We start from the raw sequence: 5785 nt of genomic DNA on the forward strand, positions 1-5785 counted from the left end.
TACTGCATTCCATTTTATCATTTTGAAACTCTTGGGCTAAGAGGTTCGAAAAAGATTACATGAGCTCCTATTCGGCAACAGTAGTTGAGGTGGGTACCAGATGAAATCTTTGTATATTGTATGTGCTGAGGCTGCACATACCTACCTCTAGTTAAGAGTAACAATTTCAACCAAAAGTATCAAATCTAAGCCTGATAGTTAAAAAACACTGAAATCATTCCATTGGATAATTCAGTTTGTGTTACTGTGACTGGAAAATCAGGCTGTTACCTTTGTTGGAAACATTCTTGGCTGCTTGATCACATGATGGTCTGACTGTAATATTTACTAGTATGACTGTGTACCTTTGGAGTTGGCTATCTGTGTTTGAGATCAGCTATTTTATGGAATGTTTGATGAACCAGCAGAGCATTGGTGAGCAAATGAAAGCCAAAAGCTGGGAAGAGGGCATGTTGAAGGTGAGTGAACGATTCAAAAGGTGGAAAGAGCTTTAATTTCACCACTAACTAATACTAACTAATAAAGTACATCAATAAGTAATAATATTGTTAAAATGTAAATTCCCCTCATCACCAACACTAAAAGTAACTCACTGATCAGTGCTAGGTGCAACAGCCCAATATCCAAACTAAAGTTGGTAGTAATTCTTTAATCTGTACATAACTGCTGGGTTAAGCAACCTGATATCGTACCTGTAACTAATAACCCTGCAACCCACTGTTACTGAAACAACAGCAAGAATAGCTTTGTGCTGTGAGTTGTCAGTCCCCAGATTTCACTTGTCCCTTTACTGTCTGCTCTGTTTAAAAGTACAGATCATGTTGCTTCTGCCACAACTTTGTTAAAAATGTTGATCTCAAGTTCTCACTTTATAATTGCAGCTTTCTAGTGCTGGCTGTATTTTACTGTTGAGGTTTACATTGAACAAGGCCTTATTTTAATTTTAAATTTTGTCTAGACACAAATTTGCACTGTCTGTCGTATGCTGCTTTCTGATCCACAGCAACTGCACTATGTGGCGGTGATGAGGATAAAGAGGCTAACAGCCAGTGACTAGTGGAGTTTGACGGATCACTGCTGGAACCACAGGTATTCACATATACATTAATGATCTGGACAAAGGAGTTGATGGCATTATTGTCAAATTTGCAAATGACACAAAGTCAGGTGGAAGTAGAGGTAGTGTTGAAGTGGGGAGGCTGCAGAGGACTTGGACAGGCTAGGAGAGTGGGCAAAGCAGTGGCAGACTGAATACAATGTGGGAAAGTGTGAGGTTATGCATTTGTTAGGAAGAATAGAGGTGTGAAATATTTTCTAAAGGGAAAAGGCTTTGTAAATCTGATGCAGAATGGGATTTAGTAGTCCTAGTTCAGGTTTCTGTTAAAATTAACAGTTCAGTTACAAGTTTGGAAGACAAATGCAATGTTAGCATTCATTTTGAAAGGACTAGATTGTAAGAGCGGTGATGTGCTGCTGAGCTGTCTAATACTTTGGTCAGACTGCATTTGGAATATTGTGAGCAGTTTTTGACCCTGTATCAAAGTCTGTGGAGGGAGTCCAGAGGAGGTTCACAAGCATGATCCTGGGAAGGGATAGTCATAAGGAATGGTTAAAGAATCTGAGACTGTACTCGATGGAGTTTAGGAGGCTGAGGTGTGTGGGGTTGGGAGGGTGGGGCACTGGTATCTTATTGAAACTTTGAGAATACTAAGAGGACTAGAGAGAGTGAACATGAAGATGTTTCCATAAGTAGAATAGACTGTGACCAAAGGGACAGCTTAAGGGATGGCCTTTATTACTGAGATGAGGAAGGATTTCTTTAGTGATGGGGGTGGGGCTCAGATTAGTTCACAGGTCGGTGCAACATCGAGGGCCGAAGGCCTGTTCTACGCTGTATTGTTCTATGTTCCATAGGTTGGTGAATCTATGGAACTCATTGCCACAGAAGGCTGTGGAGGCTAAGTCATTGAGTGTCTTTAGGACAAAGCTAGATAGGTTCTTGATTAGTAAGTGGACAAGGATTACGGGGAGAAGGCAAAGATAGAGAAATACATCAGCCATAAATGAATGGCAGAACAGACTTGCTGGGCTGGTGGCCTAATTCTGCTCCTATATCTAATGGTTGTAACAAGTTCATACTTTTGAGCTTATGAACAACAATTATTCTAAAGAAAGAGCATGAGAATTTAATGAAAACATTCCACAATTTAAAAACAATTACTGCAAAAGAATCAAGAAGGAACACATTGAACCATAACTATAAGGAATTCTAGAGGACTTTTGAAGATATGGGGATGCTAATGACAAGGCAAAGAGGATTGAAGCACACAAGGACAGAACCACAGAGTTGAGAATAAAGCGTTAAGATTCCCTGATTTTGAACAAATGACACTTTGCAATGTTCAGATAGAAGTACCAACTATAATATATGATTTATTTCTGACACTAGATTCGATATGGCCAATATAGTAATAAACTGTGATTGAACATGCTGTAGTCATTTACAAGTAGTAAATGTGATCATGACAGGACCTACAGATTTCTCAGTAACTTACCCCACTGTTGCTGGCTCAAAATCCTGGAATTCTCTCCTTAATAGCATTGTGGGTCAACCTTCAGCAGGAGTTCTGCAGTGGTTCATGAAGGCAGCTCACCACCACCTTCTCAAGGGCAACTAGGGATGAGCAAGAGATGCTGGCCAGCCAGTGACTCCCACAATGCACAAATGAATAGAAGAAAAATTGCCACTGTGAGTTATTAAATCTCACCAAACTTCACAAGGGATTACAATTCTGCACCCCCATCTTGAAACTCCCTCACGAGCTGCTCCATGGTGGACTATGTCAACAACTGCTCCCATTCTAGTTAATTACCTTCATTTCCTTGTTGACTTTCCCTGTGTGGTTTAACTGCACAGTTAACAGTGGTTCTGTCTGACATGGCATCTCTGCCACTGTGTACTTCTGTAACTGGCAGTTTTGTCTTTTGAAGGCCTCTTCAAACTCCCACAAAGGCACCCAATCTCCCCTAGACTCTAGAGTCATGCCTAACACTAACCTGACTGCCCAACACTGACAAAAACCACTGAAATCCCTCGCTCATATTCCTCCCAGATCTGACGCATCCCAAATTCAACCCACCCACCCCTCCACCAAAGTGGACTGGATCCCTGACCAGCAGAGTAACCTTACAATCACCAATCAGACCCACTCTAATAGCCATCAACTTACTGAACTGAACCACCCGACCTACTCTCAGCTCGTATCCACTTACTTTCCACTGAACCTGCCTGCCCCCTACACCATCTCATTTCTGCATAGCGCACTACTTCCACGCCACCTGCATCTGTATTCGTCATCCATCTGGCACCGTACCACCCCTAATTTGGCATCTGCACCCTCAGTACAGACCAAAAGATTTGGGCTTATCAGACTAAGTCAAGTGAGTCATTGTTGAATTTGTTTATGAGAATGAGGAAGATATAGGCAATAACATGATCAGCTTCTGGTAAATCTCATTAATGGAACATTACAACTTTTATTTCATGCTTATTACTACAAATGTGTATATATACAATATGGAATATTAATTTGTAATTTAACATCTATGAAGTTACTTTCCGTTAGATGGTGTCACAGACCTGGATTTTCACTAAATCAAGGTGATTTGAGAGTTCTTTATAAATGGCAGGAAGGACCCATTCCAGGAATCTAGCCTTATCCCAGGCTTTCTGATTTTCACCAGGGCATTTAAAGTGGGTGGGCTAATTCATGTTGTGAGCCCATACCAGGCACTTCATGATTTGGCTGAGTGCATTGCATTGCTGGGTGATTGTCTACTCCTCTACAATTTCATGGAATCTAATGTGATTTTGCCTCTTGCAGAATACTTTACTTGATGTGGCCTGGATGTTATGTCATTGAAGAATGGAACAGATGTTTCTTAAAATTAGAGATATAGTAAGATTACATTCACAGGTAAATCAGTGGGCTAATATCAAGCAACTAAACCACACAGCAACATACTCCTTGTAGCATGTTATGCTTCAAGTGATCATGAGGTAATATGAAGGATGAGGGACCTTTGTAACCTCCAGTCACATGCAATGATACTGTGATAATATCGTGCATATCTCTTAAAAGCAAATTGACGTTATTGACAAGCCTTTTTTAAAAAAAATTGTGGTTCACAGGTATCATGAACTATAGTCTATATGAGGGATCCTTTTAAAAGATGACATTAAAAATTCCATCCCATGCTCCACCCCAATGTCATGGTATGTCCCCAGGCATACACCATATCATCTTATGTTTCCAGTGCCAAGCTTTAGCATTTCATGCCCATTCACCGATGTTATGCTGAAAGGATACATTGACAATAGTACGTGTAAAAGGACTTGTAAAAATACTGTAATTTATTGAAAACATTCCACAGTGCTAAAGAAAGTTCTACAGGGCAACATAAACATTGCTCATCCAGACCTTTTAAAGTTCCAGTAGTTGAAATTGCAATGCAGTGGATGTCTGGACTCTCAGTGAAGGTTTTTACAGAGGCTTGAAACCTCTGCCCTATTTAATCAACTCTTGATCTCTGCTATCAATTTCAAAATAACTATTTACACCAGATTAATAGGTTTCAAGCCTGCAATATAAACTATTGATACTTTAAAGCATCTTGATGATTGATATTTATTGCCCCTCAGTAGAAAGGAGTTCTTTTTAAACATAGTGGAAAATTTTCCACTGAGTCACATTTTTTGAGAATTTTTAAAACATGCCCTACTGCCGCTAATGTGTTCATTGCCTCTATACAATTTATTGTGGATGAATTGGTATGGAAGAGGTGTGACCTGACATGGGGATGTTAAAGTGGCATCGGGATGGCAGGGAGGTATGAGAAAGCATTGATGAGACATAGGGAATGTGTGCATGTTGAAGGGATGTGAGGGGTCAGGGCTGGAGGGCCTTTGTTTTTTATTCTAACTGGGATGAAGTTTCAACACGCTATGGTAAGACTTTCAAACAGTCTGCCATGTCTCCTGGTCACTCTTGTGGCTGCCTCCAGATTTTTTCCCAGGCTGAGTGGCCCAACTCCAGCCAAAGTTCACCCACTGGCAATAATGATTCCATTCTTGCAAGCACTTTCTCCTGAAGCGGGTAGGCTGAGCCAGGAATTTTCCTACTTCCACTACCCACTTGAGCATTAAAATTGAGTCTGCAAAGTTTGCAGAGAGCCTAACAGAGGCAATGGTACTCCAGAAAGTGTGAATGCCTCCTTCCTGTCTGATCAAGATGAAGGATGGGACATTACAAATTAATCAACTCAGTTATAAAGGTCAATGGCTGAATAGCCTGAGACATGGCCTAAACATGTGACCCAGCTCTTTGTGTAATGCTGGATTTGAACTTGCAGTTGGAGATTGGTGCAGGATAGCAATTAGAATTGGATAAGAAAAAGTTCCTCCAATGAAAGACTTAGAAAACCAAAGCCATTGATTTCAGACTCCTCCACAAATGCTGCTCTCTGGCCACCAGTTCCATGGCCTTCCCTTAAAGTTTGTTGGGACTGAATGAGGTGTAACCTCCATGTCCTATTTTATCCTGAGTTAAGTTTCCATCCCCGTTTGTCTCAATTAACTACATCCATCTCCAATTCTACCTTGTTCCATTTGGATTTGAGGTAATCATCCATGGCTTTACTACTATAATGCTTTCCTGGTCTGCTGACTGTCTTGAACCCCCTGTAAAATTCAGCAAAATCAAACTGTTGCAGCTTAACTTGCACC

The sequence above is a fragment of the Stegostoma tigrinum genome, chromosome 17 (assembly GCF_030684315.1).
Source record: "Stegostoma tigrinum isolate sSteTig4 chromosome 17, sSteTig4.hap1, whole genome shotgun sequence".
Taxonomy (NCBI): domain Eukaryota; kingdom Metazoa; phylum Chordata; class Chondrichthyes; order Orectolobiformes; family Stegostomatidae; genus Stegostoma; species Stegostoma tigrinum.